This window comes from Cajanus cajan, chromosome 1, assembly GCF_000230855.2.
Source record: "Cajanus cajan strain Asha chromosome 1, NIPB_CcT2T_4, whole genome shotgun sequence".
Lineage (NCBI taxonomy): Eukaryota > Viridiplantae > Streptophyta > Magnoliopsida > Fabales > Fabaceae > Cajanus > Cajanus cajan.
This window is the reverse complement of record NC_138517.1, coordinates 30802456-30816055: the sequence shown is the minus strand read 5'-3', so window position 1 is coordinate 30816055 and position 13600 is coordinate 30802456. Positions and strand designations below refer to the sequence as shown.

The following is a 13600-nucleotide window of genomic DNA, read 5'->3' as shown; positions in this document are numbered from 1 at the left end:
TTTTAGGATACCTTCTGGAGGTTTCATCCAACTGAGTCTAGAGCTATAATTAACTTCCCCAACTTGTGATTATTGATTAAGACCATATGTGATAGTAGATATCATTTGAGCATTTATTTCAGCTACTACTTGATTAGCTATGATGGATTGGCCTTGAAAAATGGCTTTGTTTCGGGGGTGCCATAATGAATCCAACGTAAGCAAATCTATAGTTCCACCCAAGAGGGGAATGATTAGAGTTTGATAAGTTCTTCAACAACCAGGGTTGTAAATTATCTTGATCCGCAAACACCCAAGATGAATCTCTACATGACTTGGACCACACTTCTTGGGCAAATCTACAATTCCTGAGCACATGTAGACTATCTTCCTCACCCTATAAGCAGATACTGCACAATGGATTCATTGTCATTCTATGTTGAGCACGACAAGAGTTTGTCAATGAACTTCCATGTGCTACTCTCCATAGGAATACACGAACCCTTTCAAGGCCCTTCCACTTCCAAATAGTTTTAAACAAGGGGGATCTAGGGGGAAGGGAAAGATTTGCAGCAACACCATAAGCTGATTTAATTGTAAACTCTCCATCCAAGGGTTTGATTCCAAATCACCCTATCCATTCCAGCATCATCTGATGGCGGAGATTGACTCTGAATAGCTATCCATAACTCATGAGGGATCCATGACTCAATCTGCGAAAGCTCCCATTCCCCTTGCTCATTTGTGTATTCTTTGACTGATTTGAATAGGTCAACTAGGGGAATATCCACCAAGTCCTTTTGAAGAAGAGGAGAGTTTCCAGATAGCCAATTATCTAACCAAAAGTTAACTCTTCGACCATTACCTACTCTTCACCGCACTTGATGGATCACCAAATTCCATGAATCACATATACCTTGCCATAAGTTAGACATTCTGGGTCTCCTCTCGACTTTTGGGATAGTGTCATTTAAACATTTATACTTAGCTATGATAACCTTCACCCATAGTCTGTGAGGCTCTGTTATCAAACTCCAACAATTTTTCATCATGAATGATGTATTGACATCACGCATCCGTCTCAAACCAAGCCCCCCATGTTCCTTTGGTAGACATAATTTTTGCCACCCAATGGCATGATGTCTCCTGTGATCTACATTATCTCCCCACAGGAAGTTACGACATATACGGTCAGCCTCATCACACAACAAACGAGGGAGTTGAACAGTTTGTATTGTATAAGAAGGGAGCGCTGCTAGAACTGATTTGATAAGTGTAAGCCTCCCTGCAAAGGAAAGATTTCTAGCCTTCCAACCACTCATCCTTTGATGAAGTCTGTCTATAATACCTTGATAGGAAGCCCTACTCACCCTACTATGATGAGTAGAGATACCTAGGTACTTACCTAAGTCGTCTGTTTGTTGGAAACCAAGTGCAGAACTAATAGAGGTTTTAACAGAAAAGTCCACGTTCTTTGATATTACAACATTATCTAATTAAAAATTTAACATCAATAATTCATAACAAAAAAACTGTCATTGAACATTCATAGTTCTTTACAATCATGAAAATTAAAGTAGTAGGTCAGACATCTGACAAAGGAAGTATAAAATGTCACCGCTACTTATCTAATTAGAGGTACGATGAAGCACTCCGCGCAAAATAACTGGAAGAAGAAAACAATGTAAACAAAGCATCAATAACAAAAGCTAATTAAGGAAGTAAATTAAAAAAAAATTAACTTAATTTTACCATAAAATATTTTCTTTTAAATGACTATTGTGAAGAGGTCAGTAAGTGACTATAGGTTTTGTCCTAATCGTTACTCTCAGTGGTTCTTAACTCTCATTTTAATGATCAAAATTCTAAAAGTAATAATTGATATAGATTTTCACACTCCTCTATCTTCTTTTCCTTCACTCCATGTCCACCAAATATTTTACTTTTAATCAGTCTAGCACCCAAGTGGAGCTTGTCCAAAGGAAATGAGTTGGTTTTCTACTAAAATAAATTTCACTATAGCTAATGAAAGTTATTTATCTCTTAATATGGACAAATATTCCACTTCTATATGAACAGTACTTTAAAGTGTAGTTTTTTTTTATTCCATCTCCTTAACTTTTATTATTAATATTAGCCAATTTTGAACTCCTACATTTTTTTAGAACCTTATTTGACGTGATGAAGACTTTGAGGGAAGTTCCAAAGCCAATATATTTCATTCTATAAAGTCCTAAAATCAGTAATAGGATATTTTATTAGTGAATGATATTCAAAATTAGTTTTACGTTGATAACATTGACAGTCTAAAAAAAATAAAATGCCCCATGAAGCCCATTCAAAGTTGCTCAACACTCACCATTATAGATTAACTTTCATTAAAACAAAATTAAGTGTACACATTTTCATCTTTTAGAGAAAGAACATGTAATTTTCAAACTACAGAGGAGGGTAATATAATTTAAGTGTCCCAAGAACTTTAATTTACCAAGATAAAGTATGCAATTCTATCATCTTTCCTTTTTATCTTGCTTCTCAATAAGACGGAGAATCTCTCTTGGTCCCATTTTGTTTAACATTTTAGTAAAAACAAATTGACCCATTTTGATTGTTATTTAAAAATATTAATAATGTATTAAATAGTTTTTCGATTATATCCTTAAATGATATATTATATAAATTTAAAATATTAAATACATTCTTAATTTTTGTACCAAAAACTTTAGATGAAGGTAGTAACATGACATATTGAGGAGAAATAGGCCACACAAATGTGTGGCTAAAGTACCAAAAAGAAAATTGACTACAGAAGTGACATTTATCATTAATTTTAATATATATATATATATATATATATATATATAAATTGGGATTCATTTACTTCAAGAGTAAGTCTACATACACTTATTTCGTTCAATATCTCATGTTTTACGTTAAATTTTGAGAATCCAACCATTAAATTTAAAATTTTTAATACATAGATCAAGTCTCCAAATTTTTTTAAAAAAATAAAAATGATTTAGTACTTCATTTCATTAATTTAAATTAACAGATAATCATAAAATCATTTTATAAGTTAATTTGAGTTAATGAAACGAACTATCAAATAGTTTTTAAATTTTTTTAAAAATTTGCAAACTTGATTTATGTATTAAGAAATTTAAATTCAACGATTGAATTATTGAAATTTGATGTGGAACATAAGTTATTGAATAGAATAAGTCTAAATAAACTTATTTCTAGAGTAAACGAATCTCTCATCATATGTATATATAGATTCTCAATAGAAAGCCAAAGTAATGAGATGATTATTCCCTTTCAAGAATTATCATATAAAGTTCTTTATCAAGCTAAATATATTAGATTTGAAAATTCATTCCTCATATATAAGGATAAACAACATATAAGGTTAATTATTACCTTGCAAATAAACATATAAAAGGATTGTGTCTGCTTTGTTTTTGACATCTACAGACTTGGCATGATACCAATGATGCCATAAAAGCATGTCCCAAACCCTAACACATTGAAAATGAGAATAAATTTTAAATTTTATTGAAATAACCAAAACATGTCACATTCACTATCCATCTATGTAACAATGTAATTTGAAAATTTATGGAGTTGCTCAAGCTTTCTCATATAATGCCACCTTCAAACAACAAATTTGACACCAATTATCATGACCATATTGATATAAAGGCAATATACTATATGCAACAAAGGTTGACAATTTTCTTATTATATTACACTACATATTGTGTGTGAGTACTCTTTTAGACTTTAAATGACAATTGCATAAAAGTAGACAATTTCTAAATTTTGATAATTGACCTATATAATTGAACTTAATATTTCATAAACTTAATCAAAATCACATTTAAGTCCTTTAAACTTGACACTTATAATAATTGGTAAGATACTACAAAGAATATTCCAACACCATAATATGGATAATCTATAAAAGTAATTAAAACACCACCAGGATAAGTTTGCTCCAGAGGCAAAAGGATGTCGTTGCCATAAATAAAATGGCAGCTCCATAAGTCATTTCAAGTAGTGAAACACAAATCCAGAATACCTGAAAAATAAACATATTTAGGGAAACCTAGATATAGGAGGTCACAACTAAATCCTAAAAGATGCTATATGAGAATAACACACCTGTTTTTGACCCAAAAGTACTGCTAAAGATCGAATGCCAAACTTTTCATCTCCTTCAACGTCAGGTATATCCTTGATGAAAGTCCCCAAAAGGTATATTTTACTTTCACAATATGGACACATGCTTATTTTTAGAAAACATAAGATTTTATTCTTTTTACCTTGAAAAGTGCTGCAACTACTAATGAGATGCTCAGTAATACTATAGTAAAGATCAATGATGTTGGATACGTAGTTGGCCTCTTGAATACATAGGTCTGCACATTTAATTTTACATATATATATATATATATTAGGAAGAAAAAAAAAGGAACATTTGACTTAGTAGTCAAGGTTGCTCTATTATATAGAATACTAAGATATATCTTCTAGGAAATAAGTTATGTAAACTAATACTTCCTTTCGTTTTGAATGAGCAAAGAAAAAACTAAATTAATTCACACTAACTAATTAAGAATATTAGTTATCATCATTTAATTTCAATAATATCATTTAAAAAAATAGCCTATTTTCTAAAATCCTTTGGAACTTGGTATTAAGAATAAAAAAATAATTGGAAATACAATATCAAATAAATGAAAAGATATTTTGGAGATGGTAACATTAAATAGAGTGAAATTAGTTGAGATTTTTTTTTTTTTTATTTGAGATCAACAAACGTTTTCTGTTTATATTCGAAATTGAGGAGTACTCTTTAGCCAAAAGCCTAAAAATCCATGAATAAACTTGGATGAAAGATTTGTTGTTGCAATTATGTATTCCAACTATATAATTTATAGATAATATCACCTGCATGTGAATAAATAATCCAAGGGGAAATATTATTCCTCGATCAATTACAAAGTTCATGGCTGTAAGTATTGAAGATCTCTTCCATCTTAATAGAGGCAACTGAGAAATTTCATAAACACAAATAAATGTAATCATTATCAAATAACATTTCAAAACTAAGAAATCCAAAAAGTTAAAATTCAAGTCAAATATTTGAAAAAGAAAACTAGTGTCACGTAGTTTGAATTCTCTAACCCTTCCTCTAACATACACAATTTGATAATGCCCAACGTAACTCTTTTGATATTGAAATGAACAAATTGTATAATGAATCCTAATAATCATGCCTTAAATTATATTAAGGGGAAAAGGTTTAAATGCCATCAAAATGAACTTACATTCATTGAATAAGCAGTTCCAAAAATAAGATGAGAGGTAATAATCCAAATTAATGGTGGTGAGCCTGCAATCCATCCAAGCACATAACTCTGATAAGGAGAATAAAATCATAAACCTTATTAAACCTTGTTAATGAAGCTTATCTTGAACAATATGTAACTTGAAAAAGTACATAAAAACTAAAATTATTACTATCATACTTTGTCATTAATTATTATATTCACCACTCAAACCATGTTGTGCTAGTTTAATTTCTAGGACATTGAAATAAGAAAATTATTATTTTGATGGAATGTTTTTGGGACAAGATTCCCTGTAAAGATATTAGATGATTTGATAGTCATTACATTAGTCAACTATAAAAAATGGGATATCTTTTCTAAAAATAAGGAAGATGATTAAATGAAATTGCTTTGAATTCTCAGTTTGTAGCGATCTCTAGCTAGGGAAACTCTTGTAATATCACCAAAGCCTAAACATAGAGAAAGAAACAATATTTTTTATGAAAAATTTTAAATTCACATACAATTTCAGATATTAAAAAGAATTTAAAAGGAATAAATGTAAATAATTATTCGTATTTGCATGTCTAAATTTATACCAAGTGATTGGGCAACAATAGAATAACGAATTGATTTCTTAAAATTAGTATAAAATAATTTATGTTAATAACAATGAAAATCAAGAATGAAACATGAATTACATCAAAGTTTCTAGAAAGGACAAATATAAATGTAATACCAAAATCAAACTTGATGCACCAATAATGGAAACAGTTCGACGAGCAAACTCCCCTGATGCCAGTGGAAGATGCGGCTTGTTTATCTGCAATTAGTACATGTGGCACAAATAAATATATTATTTCCTCAACAAATAGATTAGTACACAATTAAAGAAAAAAGTTACTTGTTTTTTTATTATATATATTACATGGCAGAATTTTTTGGGTATGCTTGATATACTAAGTAATAAGATTTATCAGTAATTTTATGTCAATTTTATATTTTAATTTTCTCAACAAGTTCATGAGTTGAAAGATATTAAATATTGTATTAAATGTCTCAACAACCAACAACCAGTTTACCTCTACAAAGAATACATGCGAAGGATGCTCAACTCAACTCAAAACATCCATTTCTTTTTAGTAATTACTATAAATAGCTTAAAAGACTTAGTTAAGATATACTTTATTTCTTTTGCAAAACATTCTTATTTAAGACTTATTTAATGTAGTATTTTAAATTAACGGATAATCATAAAAATATTTTATACATTGATTTAAATTAATGAAATGGTGTACCAAATAATTTTCAAATATATTAAAATTTTGTTAATTAAATATATGCATTAAATTTTTTTAATTTAATAGTTTGATTATTAAAATTTTATATAAAATATGAGTTATTGAGTAAAATAATTTTAGTTAGATTTACTCTTAGAATAAGTGGATCTCTCCTCTATATATATAAGTTATCAATTTATCATTCTTATAACTTATAACATCCCAATTAGGTTAGCACCCGAAAAATTACATGTCCAACAAAGTATTATTGATAAAAATAGAATAAAACAAATAACAAAAACATGAGAAGGACAAAATCGAAGGCCATGAAAAAGAAAACTCTGAGAATCTATAGTTAGGAACACCAAACCTATTCTGAAGGACTGGGGCACGCCAACCATGGAATTGAAAGCACAAACCATTAATAGAGAATCACTTTCTAATAACCAAATCGTGGTCCAACCCTTTTGGGCAATGATCTCTATTGTAGTAATATCAACCAACAATTTCAAATTGAGAGAGTGCAAATTAGCAAGAGGTAAGGTAAAGCTTCCAATTAACAAACCTAGGTTTTTTACAAAGATACTTGCACAAACGAAGCCAAACTAGGAAAGCCCCTAGCAACTCCATCGGTATTTCATTTGATCAACCCAAAAAATTACTTCTTAAGGAGCCCAAGATGGGTGACAAAGAACATGAAAAACTTGAAGAATATCAAAATCATTCATGGAATTGAACATTGTGTTGTTTATATTATGGTGGACAGAGAGAATGGTCAAAGAGTCATTTATATCTAGCTTTATTTTGACTTTTCCAAATGAACCATAGTAGATTAACTGTCAAAGAGGCAATGACATCCTGAACCTGCTTGCTTTGACAGAAATACAAGCCTGGACCAACAAAGGGAAATATATAAAATTTAATTGGCACTTTAACAAGGCTTCAAGCCAAGTCCAAAGTGTCCTCGCAAAAGAGCACTTTATAAATAGATGAGTGAAAGTCTCCCAAGCCATCTCACACCGGGAACAAACTCAGACAAAAATGCAATCATTAATTGTTCATTAAGTTATCATCAAAAGGAAATTTTCCATAGAGAAAAGCCACCAAACCAAGAAAGAGCGAGGCAGAGGAATGCAAGAAGGCCACATAGGTTATGCTAAGCCACAATATTGGATCTCGGCCTAAACATCCCTAAAAGATAGATTACTTAAAACATATGGATGCCAAACTGCACCATCCTCTTTCTAATAAAAAAGCAATAACAACATCTTGGATTAAACGAGCAACATTTGAAAAATCCTAAGAAAAGATTGAGGGAAGAGATCAGGCATCAATAACTATAGAATCCAAAACACTTGCATGAAGCTTAGAATGAAAACGAACAGGAAAGCCAATAAGGTCAATAATGGGCTAAGAGAACCATTTTTCAATCCAAAAATTAATAGAATAACCATCCCCAAGCTACTGTAATCAACATGTGATAGAGAAGAACAACTTTTGTAAGACAAATAGAGGAAAGAATGTAGGAAATTATAGGTTGTCCATTGCGAAAGCATCTATGACGGAACATGGAAACACAATCACCATCAAAAGTAGTGAAATCCCAAGTTAATTTAAGCATACATGCTTCATTAATAGAATGAAAATCTTTAATGCAAATACCACCCTGAAAGATGGGCAAACAAATCTTCTTCCAACCCATAGTAACAAGCTTCTGATCATCATGTCCATATAAAATTACGCACCCATTTGGTTACTCGTTTCAACAAAGAGATAGACCACCAATAAACATGAAAAAAGCTTAATAGCATCCCCTGAATAGTAGATTTAACTTTTCACTTGGTCAATTTAATCTTGATTTTATCCACAATAGGTAGAAAGTGTGAACACTTGGGACGACCCTAAAGCAAAGGAACCCCAAGATATGTAAAGGGAAAGCTCCATGAAGAGAACCCCGAATAGATTTTAATAGCAGTGGCTCAAGTTAAAGATAAATGACCAGAATAAAAATGACATTGGAGAGACTAAAAAATTTCCCAAAAGCCTCACCGTATTCTTGAAAAAGAGACATCAAAGAAAGAAGAAAATGCTTGGTTTTACTACAAAAAAAACATAATGTCATCAGCAAAAAGTACATGGTTAGAACCCAAGGAACCTCTCAGACCCTGAAATAATTGAAGTTATCCCTCAACACATCCTCAGCTAAACAAAACAAAAATGGAGAGAGTGAATCTCCTTGATGAACAACCCTCTTACAAGAAGAAAATCCTATAGTTTCAAAGTCCTTCTGAATATCAAATTTAATAACAAGATTCCCTTCAAAAGAATGACAAGGTTATATGTTGATGACTTTAGAAGCTACACAAACACAATTCTTAATGCTACACTACTTAATGAAACCCCTATGTTGAGGCAAAATAATATTGGGAGCCACAAGGGCATATCTATCTACTATACTTTGGTAATAATCTTAAATTGGAAATTAGTTGAGGCAATTGGCGAAAATTCTCAATGGTATCCACTTCTGAGACTTTTGGTGCAAGAGTAATCAAATTAGAGTTTGTATTTGCTACAAGAGTAATCAAATTAGAGTTTGTATTTGGAAGAATCCAGTTCTCCATAAAAAAACAAATGGACAAACAAGAAAACATCATTTTCAACAACATCCCAATATCTCTAGAAGAAAAAGCCTCCAAATCCATCGGGGCCAACAGCCCTATCTACATTCCTACTGGAAACAACCAACTGAACCTCTTCCTTATTAGAAACATTAGACAACATGACAATATCTTCTAGAGAACTAAGGAAGGAACAACCATGTCCACCAAACAATATAATAATATATGCAACACCTCTAAAAGATTATAAATTCTTAAGATAAATGTTATTTATCTACTTTATAATTTACTTTAGGATTAAAAATAGAGTTAATCACTTATACACTACCGGTGTAAAATTTTTTTACACTGACAACCAATTATATCTTTTAATTGTGTCATGTCACTGTTAAAAGTAAATGTATTTATAGTAACATGACACAATTAAAAGATATAATTGGTTGCCACTAGTATAAAAAAAACTTTACACTAACAGTGTATAAGTGATTAACTCTTAAAAATAATGACTTCAGATTTTAGAAAGATGAAAGTCAAAAGACATTATAGGAATCAAAATTTAAATTTGTTCATTTTTTTAAGGACCAAAAACAACATTCAAAATTTTAGAGGTTGAAAAACAAAGAATTTATTTTATAGAAACTAAAATCAAAACGTTTATCTAAATCGAATCTATTACGGATTTTATCTGTACATGAACATTTTTTTTTCCACCCAAGGTTCGTCTGGTGACCAAGTTGGGATTTAATTAACATAAAGTTAGATAAAATATTCAAATGAAATTACACAGTATTCAAAAATTAAACCAAAAATATTTTGAAATTTACATTTCAAAATAAATCATATCAATATAAAAAAAAAATTACTTGTCTCAATAACTCTTTTAATATATTAAACTTTAATGACCCAATGGTTAATTTTTTATATATTATTTCAAAAACTAAACACACAAATTAGATAAATTGAAGATTTGTATTTAGGTAGTGCTATAATTGACTCATATTTATATTTTAAAAATATTAAACAATAAATAAAATTTATTTATTATTACAGGTTTCAAAATATTAAGCAATAAATAAAATTTATAAAAGAAATTACAGGTTTCAAAATATTAAGCAAAAGTGAGGAGCATAAGCTCAATTTTGAATGTGAACTAATTTCAATATAAAAATGCACCAAGTTTAATCTTCAAAACTCAAAATTGGTCTGAGTTAAGTATACCTATATACAAAAGTCCAAAAGAGGAAAAAAAAAATTCATGAACTATAAGCATGTTATTCATTTCTAGTAAGTTTAATACCTTGTCTATTTCAAAGTCAGACAACTGATTCACGCTTACTTTGTATACGTGCATGGGATAGAAAACTGCCAAGGCCTGAAATAGAATTAATGATTCACAAATATTAATTAATGATGTTAGGTAGAGGCAAATGGCTTATGCTGGACATTTTCAAATAACCAACAAATTTGAGTCCCCACCTTCAACAAACCAATAAAAAATATTGGAGAAATATCTGATAATTTCTCGACTGCAAGGAGAGATACAGAAGTTATGTTCAGTACCTGTAACAGTTTTTTTTTTTTCCCCTAAAATCGGAATAAGTAAATAGTTCTAATTTTTCCCCCTAAAATTAGGTATAGGTTCATACAAAAGAATTAGATTAATATTATATAAAAGATTAATGCAAGAAAAAAGGTTTGACTTAACTGTAACAATCGTTGCGTACGGCCTACTAAATTTGTAAAAAGCATACAAGAAATCTTTGGTAGAGCCCCAAAAGCTTTTAGGATGGGCAATTTGAGGTTCAGATTCAAATGATTCTCCTGCATTCACAACAAAACTTCTAGCACATTCTTGACTTGAGGATCCTACCTCAATGCATCTATAATGATGTTTCATATGATGTTGTTGTTGACGCCTCTCAATGTTATATTCATTATGGATTTTCTGAGTTTTACACCATGAAGCTTTTGTTACGTAACAACCTATAATATCAAATGTGGAATGTTAGTAGCAGTGAGATTGGAAAGAGATTTTTTTTTTTTTTTAACTTTTAGGATAAATATAAAGAGTAAACCATCAATTTCATTCTTGAAGTATCATTCTATTTTCCAAATGATTTCTGAACTAATTTTTTTTAATATATATATATATATATATATATATATATATATATATATTTAAGTATTTCTAGAACTGTCAGAAATCATATATTAAATAATTCCTAAATATTTTTAAAAAATTGAAGAAAAAAGGTCTTCAAATTGATCTCTAATTTTTTTTCCAAATTACATTATGTTAGGAATTAAAATGATAGTTTCTTCATATTAACAACCATTTAGAAAAGAGAACAATATTTGGAGGACAAAATTAATAGTTTATTAAAAAATAAACATATGTAGCAAAATTTAGTAAGAAAATTATTATAACAAATAGATGATTTCTATTGTTCATATTCTTGGAAAGAGCACAAACAAAATCACTAATTGCTTATTTATATATACAAATCTTGTCTGCAATACATTGACAAGTATGAGACAATTAATTAAGAGTCTTTTTCCAATAAGTATTTTTATAATCATTTACAAGAGAAGAAAAAATAAAATAATTTTTTCCATAAATTAAAATTATGGATAAACTAATCTTTAAAAATTCTTTCATATTAGTGTTTTAAAAAAAATTAACTTATACATTTTGACTTATGCAAAAACTAGTTTCATTTTTCTTTCTTATTTTCTTTTTCTACAAGTTATTTTATTTAAGAAAAATTATCTAAACAAACTCTAATAGCATTGTAACAAATGCTAGTTTGGTCTAAATTTTGTGATTAGTCTTTAAGCCTCAAGGTTTTGGAGTTTGAATCTTAGATTTGTCAAAAAATAAATGAAGTCGAGGACATAATTTTATTGCAATTAAAGTTTAGAGAGAGACTAACTCTGACAAAGTCTAAGGATACTCTCACTAATAACATGGGACCAAAAATAAAATACTAGTTTTCTCTCAAATCCTCTTTAGTATTTTAACAATGCAAGCAATTATAAGTATGCTTTTAATTTTTGTGGTGGACACAAACAAGACGGGAGAAGTTGACTTAGTTGATTAAGTGGGTTGAAAATCCTAATCATTCCTTGATGGTAGTGGGTTGATCTATCAAAAAATAAAACTTGTTAATAAGTTCACCTACCAAATAATAATAACCATATTGGTAAAAATATTTTTTTTAAATACAAATTTACATATGTACAACATGATTAAAAATATTTGTATTAAAATTAAAATATTGTAAAAATATCATAAAATGCTACATCAATAACATTAAAAAGTAGATTATCACAATTAAAATATCAAACGTGTTTAGATAGAGAGTACCACATCCAAAACTTAACAAAATTAGCGAAAATTACAAAGAAATAAAACTAAAGTTTCCAAAATAATTTAATAAGTGAATAAACATCCTAATATAATTCTATCTATGTCCCGATGTCACATATCCTATCAGAGCAAAGCCCAACTCTAAAGCCTAAGCTTCATCACCTACATCCTCAGCTTCATGCTAATAATCACCTGTATAACGGTCAAAGGAAAACAACAAAAAGAAAAAGGAATGATAATCATCTCACTCTGGCTCACAGTGTAGAAATACACACCGGATATTAAATTTGCCTATGATTCTTAGTTGAGAACGGGCCGTTCTAGTTTTGGAACGGGCCGTTCCAAAATATGACTGTTGTGAGTTTTTAATGCAAACCCAGAACGGGCCGTTCTGGTTTGAGAACGGGTCGTTCTGGATGTGAATTTCACTCATGATTTAAGGGTCCAGAATGGGTCATTCCGAATTTGAAACGGACAGTTCTGGCAAAGCCTGATGCCTATAAATTGAGCTCTCTGCCACTCCCAAAAAGCACACCTCTCATTTTCTGATTTCTTTTCTTCTACTCTCTCTTCTTTCCCTCTACTTTCTGCTTCAGACCAAGGGGAAACCAACGAGGGAGACCAACCAGATCTTGTGTAGGTTCAGCTTCTACATATCAAGGTACGAGGGAAAAGGGGATTATTTATATGTAGAGTTACATGAGGGAATTGGGTAGAAGAAGAGTCCCTTAGGATTATGAGTAATTTTATAATTATTTCTGTTTGGAGAATTATTTGTCTTATGTGATTATGTATGTATTTAGGACTACGAATATATGATTAATTTGTAAAAATGATGCTCTAGGAGAGAGAATGAAATTATAGAAAAGTTCTTGTAAGTTAGGTTTTGGAAAAATTGGATTATTTCTGTTTGAGGAATTAATGATCCCATTAGATTCTGTATGTGTTGAGGATTAGAAATATATATTTAATTTGTAAGAATGATGATCTGGGAGAGAGAATGAAATTGTAGAAAAG

General features: G+C 29.9%; 1 pseudogene; it reads right to left on the bottom strand.

The window, feature by feature from the left end:
• Window positions 1-569: 569 nt before the first annotated feature.
• On the bottom strand, window positions 570-10800 carry LOC145954198 (naringenin 8-dimethylallyltransferase 1, chloroplastic-like; annotated as a pseudogene).
• Between the last annotated feature and the right edge of the window lie 2800 nt (window positions 10801-13600).